Source organism: Poromitra crassiceps, assembly GCF_964638095.1.
Source record: "Poromitra crassiceps genome assembly, chromosome: 8".
NCBI classification, from domain to species: domain Eukaryota; kingdom Metazoa; phylum Chordata; class Actinopteri; order Beryciformes; family Melamphaidae; genus Poromitra; species Poromitra crassiceps.
Window position 1 is genome coordinate 31,734,650 of NC_139629.1, and position 22,941 is coordinate 31,757,590.

Below are 22,941 nucleotides of genomic sequence, written 5' to 3' on the forward strand. Positions count from 1 at the left end.
TTTCTCTCAAGTTATTTTCTATTTATTTATATTGTGTTAATTTATATTGACCATATGTCTTTCTTGTGCTTTCATTCTTTTTCATCCATCAATTCAGGGTTGCCACCTCACGGCGGGTGACTGACACTCTTTCACCTGCAGTCTCACGCACTCACTCTCTGCCCGAACAATTCTCATGCCAGATTGAAACAGAACAGAGAACAGATTGTCCACTTGCTCCGGCCTCGCCCGCCCTGCAGCTCGACCGCTGTGCGGGCTCTTTTGACATCACTGATGATGTCACAACTTCGCATCACTGATGACACCACAATTGCTCTTATGACATCACTGATAACATCACAATTGCTCTTATGACATCACTGTCACAATGCCTATGATGACATCAGTGGGACAAAAAATGAAACAGAGAACAGATTGCCCACTTCCTCCCTTTTATTAAGAGATAGATGGATAGATTGATTGATAACAAAGGCCACAAGGGCATTTCAAAACAACAACCTTAGTTTGACAGGAAATCCTACTCTTGATTAAAAAAAAAAAATCCAGAGTGTGGATGTAAAATAGCATTACAGTGAACACAATTAGAAATATAGCCGCAAGCGGCAATACCAGGGGTTCAAGCCTATCGCCCCTGAAGAGGCCTGAATATCTGTCATTGGGCCAAATTTCAGGGATTGGCCCAGTGGTATGGATGGTTTGAAAACCAGGAAATGAGGTGTTGGTTGTATCGGCCGAATTTGGTAGATTGGTATCAACTGCTGACCTCCAGGTAGCCACCTGGCCCTAAAATGGCCAGTGAAGGCCTAAAAACAAAAGGGGTTCGAGCCCATTGCCCACGGAGGGGCTTGAATATCTGTCATATCTGTCATTGGGCCACATTTCAGGGATTGGCCCAGTGGTATGGGTGGTTACAAAACAGGAAATGAGGTGTTGGTTGTATCGCCAAACTTTGGTAGATTAGTGTAATTTGTTTGTTTCTGAGGAGTGGATGAGTTTGTTTTCTAGCCTATAGGTGCAAAATGTGGTTACTGTGGGCCTTAGGGTTTCTGAGATATACACAGTTTTACAGAAGGAAAAGAAGAAGAAGAAGAATAGGAAGAAAGAAAGAAACATAGCAAATACAATTCCTGAACCCCTAACGAGGGAAATTCCTGTTCTGCAAATTAGACAAGAAATGTGAAGGGCGTGTGTAGCAGTCAGCTCTGACTAACACATCCCTTAAGTTCCCAGCTCGTTTATGAGCAAAAACAGGGGGCTTAACATATACATGGCCCACTTGGGGGTCACTACACAAGATGTGCCAATTTAAAATACATGTTTTTATGTCCTGGGAAACAAGAGAAAAGGTTGTGGCACAAACAATAAAATCATGAACTGAAGAGGTTTTAGGCACTAACCGGTTATTCATAGTCATATTTTTAACTTTCTGGAGGCTACTGTCAAGATCTTTGTTGTTAAAGCCCTTATCCCTTATTTTACCTGCCTGAGTAGGCCTATCATTCTTCTGCGGGTGGGCTCCTTAAATATTAAATATTCAACCCGTTTGAATATTTGTCTAGTAGGGCATGTTTAATCGATGATCGACAATTTAAGGATTTTGCCACCAAAACGGAATTTGATCGATCTAACATTGGTATCAAATAGACGTTGAACAAACACATTTCACTAGATGGCAGCATTGAGACATCTTGCGATTTAGGAGGAAAATGGAATACTCATTCAGCTGCCTATGGAGGCACACACGATTCTCCGCCCACCAGAAATGCTAAAACTTGTGCAAATAAGTATGCAAAAATCACAAAGTGTCAATATGTTTGGTTAATTTAGATGCATAGGCTATGTAATTGGCCCGTCATAACTCTCATTCCAGGAATGTGGCTATTCACGATGCTGCGGCCTCAGCAGCCTCATGGCCCTCTCCTGGCCAGCGGCAGCTCTCCCTCCCCGGCTGAGAAGCGGCTCTCTACCCGGCCGGGGCTAACTGCTGGTTCCCTGCTCTGGGGCTGCTGGGTGTAGTGAGCCAGCCAGCCAGGCGCTGTAACCTGGATTTACATGATATTGTGTTTATAACATAACGTTAGACTGTTATTGAAACCTGCCTGGTGTATACGGAAGATACTCTCGCAATGGCGTTTCAGCTGGACCTGAAGCTGTCTGTCACCATGGAAGTAAAACCAACTGCATCCACATTGCATCAAACAAACCACGCCGTATACATTCACACAGCAAACCTTAGTGCTTGAATCTGATTGGTTGCTCACATCTGATTTTTTGTGTGGCTGTTCACACAGACTTTTTAAAAGTGGCCCATATCAGACTCCAGTGTGAACAGATCACGGACATGAAGTGACCCGCATGCGCAGAAGAACAATAACGTCACACGCAGCGCACTGCTGTTCTACGTAAACCCGGAAGACAGAAGTAAACATGGCGGTAGCCAGTGTTGGGCAAGTTACTTTCAAAATGTAATATACTACATATTACTAGTTACTTTCATGTGAAAGTAATAAGTTACTTTACAATATTACTGTCTGTGTAGAGTAACTCATTACTTATTACACTACTTTTGCATTACTTTTACCAAAACAACAGCAGCAGCAGAATTACATTGCTGCCCCGGAACCATCCCGAAAAATAATTTCAACCGCCTTGAAGTCAGTGTAAACAATCCAAAATTCAAATGTTATTCTTTTCCTTTGTTATTGTCATCTATAGTATAGTGGTTATTTGCATAAAAACAGACAGTTTGATTAGGAAATGATTGTATCTTTTTTAAATATGTGCTTTGATTTAATCAAATGTAACTCAATTTGTAACTTGAGTTACTTGACAAAGTAACTGGTATAATATTACTGAAATCCTATAAGTAATAAGTTATATTACTGAGTTACTGCTAAAAGTAATATATTACATGTAATATGTTACTTTTGTAATGGGTTAGGGTTACCCCCATGACTGGCGGTAGCTGATGATGTTGTTTCATCTGTTGTTTACGGTTTAATTTACAAGTTATTGTGCAGTGGAAGCCAGCGAATACGGGAGCAGATGATAGTGTGGAAGAGGAGAAAGAGAGCCAACATTTTAATGATGGCTTTCTGTGGAGCAACAGCTGCTACTTCTTGCTAATACTTATAAGGTCTAAAACCTCACTGTCCCTCCACTGATTAGCTGCCTCACAGTTGGCCTCCATGTTTGTAATCACAATCTGCCCGCTTGGTCCTCCCTCCTCCCGCCAGCGCAGAATAGTGACGAATGTCGCTCATATTGGCCAGATGTCTGTTCACACCAAAGTCACATTCCAAAACATCAGATTTGAATCTGATGTTTTTCCACATTTGAGAGTAGCCCAGGTTGTCTTTAAAAAAGTCACTTTCTTAATGTTTGCTGTGTGAACGTAGCCTACGTTCACACAGCAAACATCCATCCACAAACCATCCTTAGTGCTTGAATCTAATCTCCCCCCCCCCAAGTGACTCAGGCAGTCCCCCAAGTGCAGGCGTTTAGCGGAGGAATACGGTAGTTATACGGTTGGGAGGAAATAGTGCCGAATGAGAGGGCTGTTTGATGGAAAAGTAAAGCGCTGAAAATTGTCAAAATAGAGCGTGCATGTACACTGATATTGATTTGTTTAGGTGGGCGTTGTTTTAGGTGGCTAAATTACGTTTGAGTTCTTGGCCCCCTGTACTAGAGAGACAGAGGTCTGGAGGCTGCTGCTGCAGAGTGCCGGGTCTCGATAAACGGTGCACTCAGCGTCTAGAACACTGTACCTATTTCAGTTAGTGTATGGAACTAGCTGATAGGACCCCACTTCAAACAAACCAAACTATCCCTTTAAGAGCCCCCACCCATCTCTTTTTCTTCAACTTATATTGTTGTAATATTACATCTCTCCCAGTTAGCACTATCCTCAAATCATAAGACTGCCAGGAAATAGCCTACGTTGTCCCCTTAAACATTTTGCAACAGTTTTTCTTTTCTTGCCCAGCCTGGAGCTTTTATTTTGAAAATAAATGGCACTTCGGCAACAAGACTGGAAATGAAATTGTGGCGAGTTTATAACACTACAGAGAAAACTGTTAGACTAGTAATGATGAAGCAGAGACCTGAGCACCTGTTGTTGTGTTGGCCTGACAGCGGAGAAGGCCTTCAGCCAGACCCCCTCGAGAACTGTGCAGATAAGTCCGTTAGCAGACTGTTCAAACTGAACTCAAAGCTAACATTACATTAGCAACGGGGCTAATGTAGGCTGTAGCCTTATCAAAAGGCTCGTTTGAGATTACTAGCGTTACCTGCTTGCCTTGAAAATAGACGGGCCATCACACGCCGATTCATGTTGCCAGATACAGCTGATGGTTTCCAGCCGAAAGGCTGTTCAAAAACCACCCAGGCCCATTTCCCCCGGCAAATGCAACCCAAAACAGCCCAATTGGCGGAAGGCCGCCCAATCAGGCAACACTTCTCCCGACACACATGCTCAGAAGACGTGCATCGTTTGCCGGTGAGACAGTCGGCTCAGCTGACATTTTCCCAACGGAAATAATAAAATAAGAAAATCCTCTTATCCCTACGAAACGATACGAACAAATTTAGGACTTTGTTGTGAACGAAATTCAATACTTTTAAGGCCTTTTTTTGAGAATATTAAAATCAATGCTTTTTTAATACTTTTAAGACCCCGCGGTGCTGCTCTCGCCACTACATTTATGGCTTTTGACCTGTTGACTCTGACTAAAACTTCTCCCACAAAAACTGCAACTGAATGGTTTCTCTCCTGTGTGGACCCTCATGTGTTTCTTTAAGTTGCCTTTATCAGCAAAACTTTTAGCACAGTCCAAGCAACTGAATGGCTTGTCTCCTGTGTGGACTGTCATGTGCGTCTTCAGGGTTTGCTTATAACCAAAACATTTCCTGCAGACTGAGCATTTAAATGCTTTGTATCTTGTGTGGACTTTCATGTGTGCCTTCAGGCTTCCTTTCTGACTAAAACTTTTAACGCAGTCTGAGCAACTGAACGGTTTCTCACCTGTGTGAACTCTCATGTGTGCCTTCAGGTCTCCTTTCTGACTAAAACTTTTCATGCAGTCTGCACAACTGAACAGCTTCTCACCTGTGTGGACTCTCATATGCCTCTGCAGATCTCCCTTGCGCTGAAATCTTTTACCACAATCTCCACAGACTGAGCATTTAAATGCTTTATCTCCTGTGTGAACTCTCATGTGTGCCTTCAGGCTTCCTTTCTGACTAAAACTTTTCACGCACTCTGAGCAACTGAAAGGTTTCTCTCCCGTGTGGACTCTCATGTGTGTCTTCAGGTTTCCTTTCTGCCTAAACCTTTTGGTGCAGTTGGCACAACTGAACGGCTTCTCACCTGTGTGGACTCTCATATGCCTCTGCAGATCTCCCTTGCCATGAAAAACTTTATCACAAACTGAGCAACTACGGCGTTCCTTCCCAGTAGAAGACTTCTCATGACTTGTACCGACTTCATTGTTTTTCAGTGAGTCTACACCTGACTGATGTTGCATAATGTCCTTCCAAGCATCACTGTCTTCAGTCTCAGGTTCAGAACTCTCCTTCCAATCATCAACACTGTCTTCAGTCTCAGGTTCAGAACTCTCCTTCCAATCATCAACACTGTCTTCAGTCTCAGATTCATCCCTAGTTGGTTGTAAATCATTATCTGAATCTTCAAGTTCAACTTCAACTTCAATAGCCAAGTTCCTGACTGGTTCTGATACTCCACAGTCCTCCCCATCAGCTTCTGTTTGCATCTGTTCAGTTGAGCTGCTGGCTAGAGGCTCTGCCTCTCTGTTCTCCTCAGTTTGCCTTTGATGAAGCTGTGAGGACCGAGGTTTCTCTTCATCATCTTCACTCTTCACAGGGACAGGAGTGAATGTGAACTGGGTGATATCAGCCTCCTCCAGCCCCTGAAGATGCTCTCCCTCCCGACTGGGCCAGAGTTCCTCCTGTTCCTCTTTAATGTGTGGGGGCTCCGGGTACTCCTGGTCCAGACTGGGGCTCACCTCCTGTTGCTCAGGCAGAACCGCTTCTTTACAGACCAACAGCTGCTGGACGGCTGGAGGTACTGACACACACACACACACACACACACACACACACAGAGTAAAAACATACCCCGGTACATTGCACAGATATCTAAAGATATCTAAAGTGCAGGGAAGTGCATATACGCACAGCATATAGAGACATTATTTGATGTGTTGATTAAACAACCTGATGGCAGCTAACAGGAAGGACTTCCTGTAACGTTCAGTCCTGCACTTGGGTGGGATCAGCCTACGACTGAAGGTGCTCAGCCGAACCACCTCCAGGGCATGGAGTGGCTCATGATGGAGTGGAGTTTAGAGAGCATTCTCCGCTCTGCCACCTGCTGGATTTGTTCCAGCAGGTGGCATGATAATGCATGATAATGACTATCTAAAATGATACAAACCACCTTTGGAAAAAAATTGAGTGTGTGTGTGTGTGCGTGTGTGTGCTTGTGTGTGGGTGTTGCTGCTTATATTGTATTTTTATCTTGTTGGCCAGCGGTGCCTGTTCTTTATCTAGATACTGTAAGTCACTTTATGCAAATTTTTTGCACTTTAGTATTATTATTAACATTATTATTGCTGCACCTTTTTTCTTTTCTTAGTACTTGACAGTACTTTTTGTGTGCCTTGCTACATGTTTCAATGTCCTCATGTTTTTGTCCTGACATGTTGAATGTAGCTGCATTATGTGACACATGAATTTCCTGCAAAGGATCAATAAAGTATCTATCTATCATGCTAATGCCTGTGCAAGTGGTACTTTTTCTGTTCAGTTTGTTTTTAAGTAGTTATTTGACATATAAAAAGGGATAAAAATAGATGATTGACAGCTGTGGCAGCCAGTCTCAAGCCGTCATTGGCTGGAGAGGCTGTTCATATTATAGATCTATGTCATAGACAAGACACACAGCTTCCTTCTGTTATCTAACGCTCCCTGGAGGTCAGGGTGGCTGTGTTGGCTACCAGACATATCCAATAAAAAGGACATTGTTTTGAGAAAGGTACGCGAGGAAGTAACGTTGGTTGGGGACTGAAGTAAGTTCAGAAAATATGTGTTTTATTAGTTCCAGCTACGTTATCGGTACACAATGGTTTTTAACATGCAGGCTAGCACTAGCGTTAGCCGCTTGTGCTAGTCGGCTGTTTTTCATTATTTATCGGCTTAATATTAATATAACTTAACAACCGATAACGATAGCTGGAATAACACAATAATAGACACATATTTTCAGAACTTACCAGGTTGTCCAACTGCCTGCATATGCCAGGAAATGTGTTTTATAATGTTAACTCCCGGGTATAACCAACACGCGGCCTACACAAGTGTACACAACCACCATTAGCTAATCGCTAACGGGTTAGCCTTAGCTTATACAGACACTGGAGGTTTTATTTTTGGTAGTAAAGCAATAAACATTTTTATATAGATATCTCAGGGAAGTGCTTTGACTGTGGGGATGTTCGTTCTTCACAAGCTCCTTTCTTAGCTGTTGGAAGGATATAGTTACAGAGACGAGACTAGGCAGCTAGGCTAACGTGTTGATGCCCAGAGTGATGGCAGAGAAACGTGTGTTTGCTGCGTCGCCTGTAACGTTTAGAGGCACACGCACACACACACACACTCAAAAAGAAAATAATAATTAGGGATGGGCATCGAATTTCGAATTTTCGAATAATCGTTGTTATTATCAAGGTCGACTTTTATTATTGAAAGTCGAAATTCGTTTATTGAAAAAAAAATCGTTTTTTTTTTTTTCTAAGTATAGTCGAATCGCTTGGTTTGAGCAAGTACATTTTTTTTTATAAGCAACCTCTCCCTCTTCATGGGATTTCATCCGCCATTCATTTTTTCATAAACCTTGCTTAAAATCCTTATAAAAATTGTTTTACTTGCTCAAACCAAGCGATTTGACTATACTTAGAATCAGGGGAGACAATGCAACATTTCACTCACAAAAAAAAAAAAAAACATTTTTTTTCCCCGAATTTCGATTAAAAGTCGACTTTGGCCAGCGAATTTCGAATAGTGTTTTTGCTAGAAATGCCCATCCCTAATAATAATAATAATCACACACTTTTGTCCAGACTGGGGCTCCCCTCCTGTTGCTCAGGCAGAACCGCTTCTTTACAGACCAACAGCTGCTGGACGTCTGGAGGTACTGACACACACACACACACACACACACACACACACACCCACACACACACATAAATACATTAAGGAAAACGAATCATGCACAGCCCGCAGCCTAAACTACCACCTGCATGCTTGCTGACAGCACACAAGCAACAAAAATCCTGGATGCAGAGCAGCTTGTTCAAATAATCACACGCACCTCTGCCTGAATGTCTAATTGGATTCCTTCCAGCCTGACCTTCAACTGGATACGACCCAAGACCTCGTTTGTACTAGGGGTGGGGGAAAAAATCGATACACCATAGTATCGCGATATTTTGCCTGACGATATTGTATCGATATTTGGACGATTTGTATGGATATTTGTATATATATTTTATACTTGCTCAAACCAAGCGATTCGACTATACTTAGAATCAGGGGAGACAATGCAACATTTCACTCACAAAAAAAAAAAAAAAAAAAAATTACATTTTTATTTTTTTTTACATTTTTTTTTATTTCGAATTTCGATTCAAAGTCGACTTTGGCCAGCGAATTTCGAATAGTGTTTTTGCTAGAAATGCCCATCCCTAATAATAATAATAATCGCACACTTTTGCGGTTATGCAATCGCACGTGCTGACATCGCAATTGTGATTGCAATTAGATTAATCGTGCAGCACTAGTTTATGCCTACAAAATGTTACTTTGTATTTTGAGTTCTCCCCTGGAAGTGATTTTGGTATAGATGGGCCATTGTATTTAACACTTTGAGTGCCACGGCCCTTGGGCAAAAGGTGCTGTACTGTGCCACATAGGCCGCAATGCATTTTAAAACAGTCATATAATTTCTTTAATAATTACTATGTAAACACTGAACACGCACAAATAACGATGAGACTCTCTTCTATCACCTGCAAAAAAAAGTTTATTGATCCCATTTTCCGTTCTTTAGTTATGAGCCGGAGAAGATAGCTTGATTTGACCAAAAACAGCCCTTTTTTTCTACGAGCTGAGATAATGACCCTTTTGTGAAAGGAAGCATTTCAAGCACATCATTGACTCATTGCTAATATTTTCTGATGTAATGCTGCAGCTGCCTGGGTCTGTTGTATGCTGTAGTGTCCTGCGTGCCCCACCTCCCCCCCCTCCTCCTCCCCCCCCCCGTTGTGGGAGGAGTATCTCTCTGCTCTGCTCGGCTCTGCTGTGAGTGCGTTTGCTCTGCGTGTGCTCAGCACTGAAAAGTCCGCTAGATCCAGCTTTTTTACAGCCGCGTGTATGTCACCAGCTTCCAGTTGAGAACTCCACGGCTGATCATGCGAATGGGCTGTTGCAGCGGACATGGAGGTGCTCAATTGTGACAGCAGATTGGCTGCTGCAGGGGCACAGCTACGTTATGCTTCAATGAAGCAGCTGCATACGGACGGATGCGATGCGATTTCCTTTTCCTCAACGACTTCTTCTGTGTGTTTTACTCCACATTCTCTCATCTGGAGTGCGCTGTCGCCACCTAAGGGTTCTGTAAAATAGGTTAGACACATTCAATAGCTCTCATATTGTAAGAGGCAATGTAAGAGGCATAGATCGACACCCCCCCCCCGTCAAAAAAACAATTTCGAGTTATTGACGCCATTTGGCGTCGCTGGCAGCCTACGGTAAATTTCTAATGACGCCATATGGTGTCGCTGGCACTTAATGTGTTAAACAAGCAGTATTCTACTGAGTAGGGATGTCACGATACTAGAATTTCTACTTCGATACCGATACCCAGGAGGATATCGATACTCAATACCATTTTGGATACCACGGGAAGGGGGGATGATGGCACATCAAGAGGCATAAAAATAAAGTTAGACAGATGGACGGACAGATGCACACTTCTCCATAATCTAGGCCTGATCAAACTTTGAACTTGGACAGCAGATTAGCCCTGCTCTATAGACATCAGAACACGTTTAGCTTGTTGAAGCAACAGATACCCAATGATAGGGAGGGGAAAATCAGTGATTTTTCATTAAAAGAAAGCACTGATAGTATGAAAACTGTTGCAAATGAGTATTGTATCTATCTAAATTTTTTAGTACTGATACTTTCGATACTATCGATACCTGTTGCAAATGAGTATTGTATCCGATTCAAAGTTCCAGTATCGATACTTTTCGATACTATCGATACTTTTGACAACCCTACTACTGAGTGACCTGTATTCAGAATATACCTATAGGGAGAAATTTAGTTTGTCATTGTAAACCCACAGCACAGTAAGGATGGCATGTTCTTCATAGATCTAGCCTTTTAATTTTGCTCTTAAGTGCTTTCTCAAAGTACACCAAATTCATGCATTTTACTTTAAAATGTTAAAATAAATCTTGCTGGGGGCATGCCCCCACACCCCCTTAGGGGGTATGTGGCCCCCCACCACAACAACTCAAAATCCTGTGGGAAACACTGCACACCCCAGGGATACTCAACTTGCTTTGCCCGGGGGCCACTTTCGTGAAATGATAGAAGGCCAGGGGCCAGTTAATAAACAATCAATATACATTTTTCTGTAGCAGATTGTAGGTTTTTGGGGTGTCAGCCGGAGTTTAGTCTGATAATGTTGTGCACACCGGATAGGTATTTGGTTTGGTTTATTTCGGATCAAGAATGCATAAAAAACCATTACAAATTTACATTAATGTTGACATATACTATAATAATATAAGATCAATTTCCCAACTGCAAAAACGCGTCAAAATGAGAGCTTGCTACGAGAATAGGTTGATTTCTCACTGGATCAAACGGAGCACTAAGCAGTTTCAGCTATTTATGTGTAGCTACTAGCTTTCGAGTGTGCTGTACCAAAATTCGCAACAAGAAAATGTTTACGTTAACCAAGGGGGTTTCAGTCTCCCCCTCTTTGATTTAACAAATATTAGCGATGACAAAGAAAGTAATCACGCTTCTGTTGTGTTATAGACATTAGAGGTGAGAAAAACGACACAGAAAACGAGTAGCTTGCACACACACACCAACCTGCAACCTTCAGCACGGAGTGTTTCATTCTGGTCCGTCTTGTATTAATGACCCTACAGAATGGACGGTTAAAGCATTGACTCTTGCTTACTTTAAAACGTTTATTGTAACAGACATATATATAACATAAACATAACGTTTGCTCTAGTCTAGCTAGTAGCCTAGCTGCTGTACTCATCAGTATCCGACTGGTGTGCCACTGTTATTGTTCCCCCGAACAACATGCACTAGGAAATAACAATCCTATTGTTCCACGGTGGACGCCATTATTTCCCCCGGAACCTAACAGCAGTAGGGTTTCTTGGGGGGCCTATTTACCTGCAACACATACATACGCATGTGGGAAACGGTGGCTACCAAAGTGTGGAGTGTGCTGGAAGAGTGTGCGAAGAGAATAAATGTCAACACATCGCACCCAGAGAACGCCAGCAATACAGACGTCCATAACGCAATCTATATTCAGCAGATGTAAAATAAACAAGATTTGATTGCAGTTGTTTTCCGTTCATGGCCAATTTATATATAGATGTGCAAGCAAAGATGTTAACGTTAGATGTTTTTTTAGTCGGACGGACCACTTTGACTAACGGACCCCTGACAGTAACTTTATGTTTACCATAGCCAAACGTTCCGTGTTTCACCACGGGCGGGGACCATCACTCGGATGTTGTTGGTGGTTTTTGCGGTTAACGTTAGCGAACATTATTACTGTTTGCAGTTATCATGTTTGCAGTTATCACTTTTTGGCAGAACACCAGAGTTTTTAATAAGTGGATTTACTTAACAGTGATCAAGAAGCAGTATGGAATGATTACCGACATGTATTGGGAATTACTTTTACTGAGGTAGGCTAACGGCTAACACCGGATCACCTTATCACAGTCAATCTGTAAAAACTAAAAAGTGCACCAGGCAGCGCTTTTTCCATGCAAAATTGGTAATGTGTGTGAAGTTGCTGTGAACAGCCCCATACAAAGCAGATCACCCCTGCTCTCATCACAGGCATTTGGCGAATGCTAATGGTAACTGCTTAACATAGCCAAACTTAGGATCTTTCATGTGTGTGTGTCGTTCCCCCGGGGGGGGGGGGGGAGTACTCGAGTACTCTTTCATAACAGAAGGAGAGTACTCGAGTATTTAAATCCCTTACAATTCCCATCCCTAATAAAGAGGTGTTGCTTGCTTTGGTGTGTAGCTAGCTAGTTACGAATCCTGCTTGCTTGGGTAAGCAGTGGAAAGGGGGGTTGGTAACAGACAGTGTATGTTGTTGGGGTTTAAAAAGTGGAATCTTCTTTTTGCAGATGTTTTGAGGAATTACGACCACAATAACAAGAAGACTCAACTCACCTATCCAATATGAACACCTAGGTTTACTCTTAACTAGCTAGTTCACAACATTACACCCCAGCTCAACATTGGGTAAATGGTACAGCTGACCCTGAGCTGAACCTCACGTGTCTGTTGGGAGGAGGTTACTATTAATATATGATTCATATTCATAATATTGATTGTGTGTTTCCACTTTTACAGTCTTCAAGATGGAGTGGCAGCAGATCTCACCTCCCTCACCAAGACGCTGTACGACCTCCACAAGGCCCAGGAGCCTGCGGATTCTACAGGCAGCCCTCTGGTTCAGCTGGTGGTGGAAGATTGTGACGAGGAGCAGATCTGGCAGGAGCTGGAACTGCAGAACACTGCTGTACTGAGGCACTTTGAGAATGTAGTCAGTCAGGCTGTGTCAGATGACGTGTTAACCATACTAGCTGAGGAGGAGGAAGAAGATGTGGAAGATGAGGATGGAGAAGAAGGAGAGGATGATGATCAGGAGGAGATGGTGGACGATGAAGAAGAGAACCCACGCATGCAGTCTAAGAGCAGTCTAAGAAAATGGCTGAGGGTCAGGCAGGGGATTACTCAGATGAGGACTCTGATTTAGATTTTGACGTGGATGCCTTGGAAAAACAAGAGAAACGGAAGAAAAACGTCGGAAGGAAAGGCTCCAAGACTATGGGCTGAGGTCGATGACAGGTTCTTCAAGCTGTCAGAGATGGAAACCTTTCTCGATGATATGGACAAGCGGGAGGGGAAGGGCGATCAGGGGGGAGAGGATGTAGACTATTTTCAGGACTTGCCGTCTGATGAGGAAGAGGATTTTGACCTAGAAGAAGTACTTTCTTCAAAAAAACCAAAGAAACAAAGCACCGTAAGTAACTATTGTGTCACACTATCATTTTGTAGTATTCTAGCTCACAATATTCTTAAAATTTGTTTGACAACCAGAAAACTGAAGGGGAATCATACTATTAACTCATTGAGTGCCAGCCACTTTTGGAGAACGGACGCTCCCAGTGCCAGAGTTTCAGAGCTTTTTTCAGTGATTTCTCGAGGCCCACAGAATATTGTGTGATATTACTATGTAAACAATGAACACGCAAAAAGAACGATGAGACTCTTTTCTATCATCAGCAAAAACAGGTTTATTGATATCATTTTCCGTTCTTTAGTTATCAGCTGGAGAAGATAGCTTGATTTAACAAAAAAGAGCAGTTTTTTTCTAGAAGCTGAGATAATGGCTCTTTTGTGAAATTAAACATTTCAAACACAACACTGACTCTGAAGCTAATTTTCTGATGTAGTCACACCTCAAAAATAATTTCCTTCAATAAAACTGAAGGCCAGGGAATTTTGTTTGGCAGAATAATATTTTTAGCTGCAACCAGCAGCGCTGGCCCCTGCGTGCGCTGCTGGTTGCAGCTTCTTGCTGCTGGTGGGCATCGGATATTCTGGCTTGCGTTTGCCAACCCTGTCCTGCTGCTGCCTGGGTCTGTCTGGGTGTTGTGTGGTTGTGTGCTGCTCTGCGTGCCCCCCGCCCCGCCCCGCCTCGCCTCGCCTCAACTGCACACTCCTCCTGTATGGGAGGTGGCTCTGTGCTGAGTTTGCTCTGCACTGTGAAGGGTGCGCGACATCTAGCTTTTTCCGCGTGTGTTTGTCACCGGCTCCTATGCTTCCAGTTGAGAATAATAACGTCTCCATGGCTGATCATGCGAATCGGCTGTTGCAGCGGACATGGAGGAGCTCAATTGTGGGAGCAGATTGACTGCTGCAGGGACATCTAACGTTAAAACGCTTCATGCATATCGATGCATACGGATGCGATGCGATTTCCGTTTCCCCCAACGACTTATTCTCTGTTTTTCTCTGCCTTTCTGTTAACCTGGAGAGCACTGTCGCCACCTAAGGGTTCTGTAAAATAGGTTATAGACCTCCAATAGCTACAATAGTTGTACAGGAGCTGCGGAAGGCTTTGATCGACGTCCCACCGTCAAAAAACGCATTGGACGTCGAAAGACGTCCATGGCACTCTACGTCACTATTTAATTGGACGTCGAAAGACGTCCATGGCACTCAATGAGTTAAAAGTAAAATAATCATTGTTTGAGTTGTACATATGTCATTGAGTGTTATTGATGAGCAACAGCAGCAGCATATAGGAAATATGTTGATTCCGGTTTATTGTGACAGGAAAAAAGCTCCAGGAATCTCAAATACAAGGACTTCTTTGATGCTGTGGATGGAGAGCCAGCGGCGGCAGATGACCAATCAGATGATGAAGGTGACGATATGGATGGGATGCAGGAAGATAATGAAGAGGAATTTGATGAGGATGAAGAAGAGGAGGAGGACGATGAGTAAGTGGTTTAAAAATAATGATTAAGTGGAATAGCGGATTAAAAAATAACTCAACTACCACTGCAGAAACCCGGGTTCAATTCCCGGCAACGGCAATTCTGGCTTGATCAGACGTTCCTACAGACACAATTGGCCGTGTCTGCGGGTGGGAAAGTTGGTGGGGTCCTGGTCGCTGCACTAGCGGGCTTCCTCTGGTCTGTTGGGGTGCCTGTTCGGGGGGGAGGGAAACCGGGGGGAATAGCGTGATCCTCCCATGCGCTACGTCTGGAGATGTGTATATATATATATACGGTATATACAGTATTTATAAAATGGCTCTCTCAAATCAAGCAATCTGATTGGTTCACAGCCATTGTATAATTCCAGTAACCGAGTTCAATAACCCATGGCCATGGGTTATTGGTTACCATGGCAACTCTCTTACTAAATGGCAGTGCTGCGCTCGAGACAAACAGCTTTCTCCTGATCTGCTGTATGGAGGGTCACTAGTCGTCATTATGGACGCATGATGGCGCAACTCTCTTACTAAAAGTACCTCAAAAACAAAATGGCGGAGACAACTTTCAGATCCTTGTGAATCGATCTTCGCTTATAACTTTACTAATACTTCGCAGAAAACGATGATTTGTACAAGAATAGACGCGGGCTGAACCCCTCTCTCGCGCGCCCTCACTCTTAACCCCGCATTTCTAAATAAGACGTAACGTTACTTGGTCAGCATACGGCTCTGGTGTCGGGCTTTGGAAAAGCTCTGAGCCAAGCGCCAGGATTGGCCAATGTCGACTTCAGTCTCCAGAACGATCCAATCAAATCACCCGCACGTCTATCTTCTTGCTAGAGGTCCCGCCTTACAGTATTGTTTCAACTGACTCTATCAGAATAAAATGCCAGTCGGACTTATAGTATTATTATTATTATATTATTATACTTGGAACCCTTTTATAAAAGCAATATAGCACTCGAGCAGCGTGTGTTGTGAAATATATCACACTGATAAGCTGTTATCCCACTCGGCCTGCGGCCTCGTGGGATAACAGCTTATCAGTGTGATATATTCATCACAACACACTAGCTCTCGTGATATATTGCTTAAATATATATATATATATATGAATGCATAACATGAAGTATTTTATTTGTGTGTGTATGTATGTGTGTGAGAGATGTGGCTGGGTTGCAGGAGGTTAAGCACAATTAATGTTCACTCCAGCAACTTTGTATCTGTGCTGTACCAGGGACATTTTTAAGGACAAAGGGAGGAGCCAGTCCAAGGAGGCTCTGAAAAAAGTGACCTTTAACCTTTCCGGGGACGATGAGGACGACAGCGAAGGTGAGGACGTCGAGGACATTTTGGGAGGGAAGACCCCAAGCTCGGCAAAGTCTGAATCCAAGTCGTCATTTGAAAAACGGCAAGATAAGGTAATAAGTTTGACACTTTTCTCGTTTTTCGCAATGCAACAGTCATGTTTGGTGGCCCGAGTGAGTGTTGACTACCTTGAGAGATGCAGAATAAGGGTGCTGCTGGATCTGCATAAACCAGTGGAACTATGAAGTCATTTGCTTCTTGATATTCCAACTTCCAGATGTCAGAGAAGATCCAGGATTTGGAGAAAACGGCACTAGGAGAGAAACCCTGGCAGCTGTCTGGAGAGGTCTCTGCTCAGGCGCGTCCAGAAAACAGCATGCTTGAAGAAAATGTGGAGTTCGAGCAGACCTCCAGGACGGGTGAGTGGCCGTACTGTGTTTGTGTGTGCTGTGAGAGATATACCAGTATTCCAGTGTCGTGTATACACTGAAGGGTTTTCTGTGCTCCGTTAGCTCTTGCTATCACAGAGGAAACCACACTACAGCTTGAGGACATCATCAAACAGAGAATAAAAGACCAGGTCAGCATATCAACGATAACGCAAGTTTTGGTGAGGAGTTCCTCAAGTTTTGTCCTCAGCGCGGGATATATTCGCCACAACACACTTGCTCTCATGCTATATTGCTTAACTATACTATTATACTGCTGCTCATAACGTTACAACATGATCTCGTTAATCAAATCCGCTGTCGGCGGAGTGAGCAGCATCTGTAGGAGTCGGACCAACGCTCAGTTAACTAAACGAACTAGCGGTAGTACCAGCTAGTACCAGGTTCTATATATACACCCTCATTCTCACCATCATCATATATAGGGAAATATTTGGGTTGATGTTGGTGTTGGTACGTTAACAACAGTTGGGGTCAATTAAAGCTACGTGCAATTCCAATTCCAACTACAGGAATGTAATAATATGATTATGAATTTACCATTCATTCTCAATTCAGTTGATGAATGAAACCCAGACATCTCACCCCATCTTCCGTCGACATGTGCTGTCATACTACTAAGCACATTAGTAAGTAATGCGTGTACTGCTGTTTGTTGCACAGGTGTTTTGCAGAACCACTTGAAGATCCTGGCTGCTGGAATGAAGACATATGAAATCCCTCCAGATTTCAGTGGTAATCATACACATTAAGCAAGGAACCTTTTTTGACATGTGATGTAGTTGTGTGATTTTGACTGGAAAATCTCAGTTGTGTAAAACTTAGATCAATCAAGAACACCTTGATGATCCGACCACCACATCAGAATCAGAATCACTTATTGCCACAATATGTGAGATTACAAGAGGAATTTGTCTTAGTGTAAGTATGCAGCATAGTGGTCATATCAATATTCAGAGTTTAAAAAAATATATATAAAAGACAAATCACAACATTGCAAGTGCAGTCCAATATATATACACGGATAAGAGGAGTGTTATGTAAGCATTATGAATTTCCAGTCCAAGTTCAAGTGAATCTTCAACAGTGTGAAACCGCTCTGTGCCCAGAGGTCTGATGTTAGTTGGAGGGTACCTGATGTTTATGTACTGTGGCTGATTCAACGTATAGTCCTCCTCACCTTTTTTTTCTTTTCTTTTGTAACCTGTGAAGATGTGGTGCTGCCAGACAGGCCCAAGCTAAAATTCATGAACAAGGTGCCCAACTTTAAGAAGCCCAAGAAAGAGATGAAGAAACTGCGGGATATCCAGGGCCCGAGCAAAGGCAGCAAACGCCTTCACCACTGGACAGTATGCCGTTGTGGTGAGTGCATTTTTCAGTAAACACTGCTATCCAGTGAGCTGATATTTGACAACTGTTCTGGCCTGGGGCATTGAATGAAGATGATTTAAAAAAAATCTAGTTAATGCTGTGTTTTTAAGATACAGCAGTCAGGAATCATATATTACCAGACTAATAATGACTTGTGGAACATTATCCAAAGTCTAGTTGAAGTCTAAAGGATATTTTAAAAATGCAAATATTAGAATAAAAAATGTATGGAACTACACTGCTTTATGCTTATTATTCCAAGCATAGTTACTGCTAATTTGTAATGGGAGACTACTCGCACAATATAAGCATCCTATTTCATGCTATCCAATTTCATATAGCTAAAACATGGCATCCAGTCTTCTGTCAGGAATGGTCGTCTATTTGACAGACACTACAATATTGACTATTTTGAAAGCGTTACATGCTCACACACACACACACCTCTTCCTGCCCCCGTGGAAGGAATAGACTTTTAGTGGCCCATCTATGAAAGTGCATCCCGGACGGTTGTTGTCAAAATATATTATACAAATATCAAATCTCCTGAGCAAATGTATCTTTATTGTGGAGTACACAAGTATTAATGCCTCATACAGTGAGTATATTATATATATATTGTGTTTTATAACACTGCTAAATGAATGTGATAACCTTGAAAGTACAAAGTGGTTTGTGAGAGAATAACGTTTCAGAGTGCTTCCCCTGTCTGTCTGCTCCTCAGGCCCTGGGAGGGGGCTACCTGCACTGTCTGTCTGCTCCTCAGGCCCTGGGAGGGGGCTACCTGCACTGTCTGTCTGCTCCTCAGGCCCTGGGAGGGGGCTACCTGCACTGTCTGTCTGCTCCTCAGGCCCTGGGAGGGGGCTACCTGCACTGTCTGTCTGCTCCTCAGGCCCTGGGAGGGGGCTACCTGCACTGTCTGTCTGCTCCTCAGGCCCTGGGAGGGGGCTACCTGCACTGTCTGTCTGCTCCTCAGGCCCTGGGAGGGGGCTACCTGCACTGTCTGTCTGCTCCTCAGGCCCTGGGAGGGGGCTACCTGCACTGTCTGTCTGCTCCTCAGGCCCTGGGAGGGGGCTACCTGCACTGTCTGTCTGCTCCTCAGGCCCTGGGAGGGGGCTACCTGCACTGTCTGTCTGCTCCTCAGGCCCTGGGAGGGGGCTACCTGCACTGTCTGTCTGCTCCTCAGGCCCTGGGAGGGGGCTACCTGCACTGTCTGTCTGCTCCTCAGGCCCTGGGAGGGGGCTACCTGCACTGTCTGTCTGCTCCTCAGGCCCTGGGAGGGGGCTACCTGCACTGTCTGTCTGCTCCTCAGGCCCTGGGAGGGGGCTACCTGCACTGTCTGTCTGCTCCTCAGGCCCTGGGAGGGGGCTACCTGCACTGTCTGTCTGCTCCTCAGGCCCTGGGAGGGGGCTACCTGCACTGGGGTCACATAGAGATGATCCGCCTGACGATCAACCGCAAGATGGACCCCAAGACCACATTCGCCCGCTGGCGCATCAATGGCCCTTACAAGCCCATCACCCGTAAAGGCCTGGGCCAGATACGATCTGAGATGTATACAAGAAGAAACTTGGAGAGACAGAGAGATAGATTGGTTTATGATCGTTAGGTCAAACAAGCTTGCTGCTTGACTCTATCTTGACTCTCAGCTCTCCAGCCACCGATCCTTGTATACCTTGGCCTTATGGCCTGTGGAGGATTGGCATGATGCACAGGAGTCCCGCTTTTTCATCTACAATAACACACTTCAATTTGTACATTGCAGATGTTATCATTGTAGCATTCCTTCCTCAGTCACATTCTGTAGCTGCTTATGTTTTCAATCCACTATTGATGCAGGATGCATGCAATGCTTTTATTCACTTTTCCTCCCAGCGTTTTTCTGTGACTTGGATCTGCAATGTATATCCAAGATCTCTGATCTTGAACATTCCCCTGTAATGGACATGCACGGTTGCTGTAGAGTTAAAAAATTAAATTAAAAAAATAAAAATCATAAAATCATAAAAAAGAGGTGTTGTAAATCGTCGAGATCAGCATGAAGATTTGAATTTGGTTCATATTGTATTGTCATACGCTCTCTTTTCTGTGTGTAGCCTACTCCAGTGTGTAGTGTACTAACAAATTAAAATGACCATAGAACCGTAAGACAATCTTCAAACAATTACAACTAAAGTGCCTTTATCCCCTAACACCTGAAGGAGAATTTGTTGTTGAGGTTTGTCCCTAAAGGTTGTTGTTAGCAGGTCCTCCTCCCCTCAAAAGACACCACTGTTGACGTTACAATGAAAGCCTGGCAATAAGAAGAACGGTCTGACTCTTCACTCTGAAGGCCCAGGTTGTTTCTGTGCAGCGAGGTAGCCGAGACACAGCTGTAAATAGCCGAGGGTGCGGACAGAGAGTTTGGCCTATATTTAGAGCTTGGACTTGACTGGTAGAACCTGTGCACCAACACCACCATATTGACCAGCAGCAACCGTTTACCCCTGCATTTCTGTATCACGGGGCCCATATACAAAAATCCTATTCTGGTTTGAGGTGGATGGTCTGGATGAGCGATGCTCCCTGTCACCACATTTGTGTGTTAAAATTGTTGGGAAATGCTATATTAGTTTTGGATGGGCCATCTGGCACAGGAGAAAATGTGACCTTGTTGGTCTGTGGCACAAAAGGCATCGCCAAGAAATCTTTCTATGCTTTTATTGTCTTATATATGTGGGTACGGAAAGGTGATGCTCCTGTAGTGAGAATATAAGACAGTTCGCCTCCAGCCCTGTAGGGAGCACTACAGGAGCTGGTGTAAGGTTGAGTTCCCATGTTACATGACACGCCCACTGCTGTATAAAGACTGGTAGGAGCCCTCCCCTGGGGGAGACTCAGCCAGCAACTCTGTTAGGTAAGACTTACCTCAATTTGTTCTCTGAAATAAATATACCATGTAACCTTTATAACTTTGTAATTATTTATTTGCTAGTTTAGTCTCACAACAAACTCCAACACCTACTCTTTGTCAACTTAGGATTTATTTTATTTGCCTCGTTACTCTGATGCAATTTTCTGAAGCAATGATCATATTCTTGAGTTGTGTAACATGGCCTAGACCCTAGAGTAATGACATTTAGACTAATTACTTTTTGATTATGTTTCTCTCTCCCAGCTGTCATCTCTCAACCAGTATATAGAGTAGACAAGCATGCATTTCTGTATGTTGTCATCAGGCTCAGCAGGTCCTTGGGGTCAAAGTTGATATCCATATAGGAACCCTTGGTCTGAACAACTTGAAATGCCCTGTCCTGACTTGTCAAATGAAGAATGAAGGATATCATAACTGTGCACTGGTACTGTCATTCGCTGGCACCAATAGATGTATAGTTGACTCTATCAGTAACCTAGGTAACCATCAAAACACACATGGCAGAACCAGCTCACTGCCACTGGGCAACATGTTGCACGCCTGCAACTGTGGAGCATATCAGCAAGCAACATAGCAAGATCATTCATTATGCCCTGTCCCGTACCGTGTTAGGTTTCACATAGGCCAGCTGAAAATAAATGCCAGCCACAATCTGCCCTCTCAGGGAGGGAAAGAGAGAGAGATCGAGACAGAGCAAGAGCAAGGGAACGAGGGTGTTCCACATGGGCTTGTCATCATGGAGCCTGGCTGATAATTATCTTCTCTGTCTCTCTGTCTCTCTGCAGCATCATGGCCGCCTCCTCCCCCTCCGTCCTCCTCCTCCTCATTTCCTCACTGGCTCTGGGATCTGCATTTCTCCTGGACCGTGACGACACAACATCATCAGGTACAGGTCACTGACTGCTCTCTCTATTATTCTGTGTGTCGGGGATGAAGAGCAGCGGAAACAATGCCATGTGAGTTTGTGACAATCAGGCCTGATGATGTGCTGATTCTCTGTTGTATCACTCTTCTTTGATTTTGATTTTATTTGATTTTATTAGCACCATACAAAAAAAAGGCAAGCAAGAACACAAAAATAAATAAAAGACAGTGCAGGGAGAGAAAGGAAGCCCAGTGGGCTTATTCAAAGCCCTCTCCCATGATAAAACATTAATTTCTACAGTTTATAGGAAAGACAATTAAACAAGAAAAGAAAAGAAAAGAAAAAAAGAAAGAAAGATGTATAATCAAAACAAACACAAGGATTCAGGATAATTCAATGTTACATAACCAATTCAATAATTACATTGACAATTAAGGTTACGGTTAAATAGAAAATAAAATATGAAAGGAGAAACATATAGATGGTCAGGACAATATGAGATGCTCTTTAAGGAGTTTCTTAAAGGATGTCAAGGATGTAATTGTTTTGAGTGGCAGGGACAGGTTATTCCAGAGCTGGGGACCTCTGAAAGTGATGCAACATTGATGTTTAGATGTTCTGCAGTATGGTAAATAAAAATTGTCTCGTCTGTTTGGTATGAATGAAAGTCAGAAGAGAGGTTAAAGAGGTTGAGTAATGACACTGGAAGAGTTTGCTTACAGTTCAGAATTTTGAAGATAAATATGCATGTTTGGTAAATATTTAACTTGTCAATTGTCAATAAAGAGTAGGCTACTGTCTGAAAAGTGGAGCAGAGGGTTCACAATACTCAGAGTGAGAAATTATTCTTAGGAATCTCTTCTGAAAAAGGAGTAATTTACTAGTGTATGAAGAAAAGGTTGCAGCCCAAACAATATTGCAGTAGTTGAGATAAGGAAAAAGAAGACTGTAGTATAAAGTGAGATATGAAGTTGGGTGGATAAATGGGAGCACCCTTCTCAGTATTCCAATAGTTTTCATGGATCTACTGCATACCAGATTAATATGATCTTTCCAGGTTAGATTACAATCAATAACACCTAGGAATTTTGTATTTAGAATGCGATTGCCGTTTTGCGCGCAACATGCTGTTTGTTGACACGCGTTATCAAGTCTT

At 43.3% G+C, this 22,941-nt stretch overlaps 1 pseudogene across 1 annotated transcript; it reads left to right on the forward strand.

Moving 5' to 3' along the window:
* The first annotated feature begins 2,126 nt into the window (after nt 1-2,126).
* On the forward strand, nt 2,127-21,820 carry LOC310780647 (U3 small nucleolar ribonucleoprotein MPP10-like; annotated as a pseudogene). The gene is made up of 11 exons: nt 2,127-2,168; nt 6,012-6,082; nt 12,715-13,393; nt 14,713-14,879; nt 16,116-16,299; nt 16,464-16,605; nt 16,699-16,812; nt 17,299-17,370; nt 17,848-17,997; nt 19,403-19,560; nt 21,706-21,820. The product of its transcript is annotated as a U3 small nucleolar ribonucleoprotein MPP10-like (transcript).
* The last annotated feature ends 1,121 nt before the right edge of the window (nt 21,821-22,941 follow it).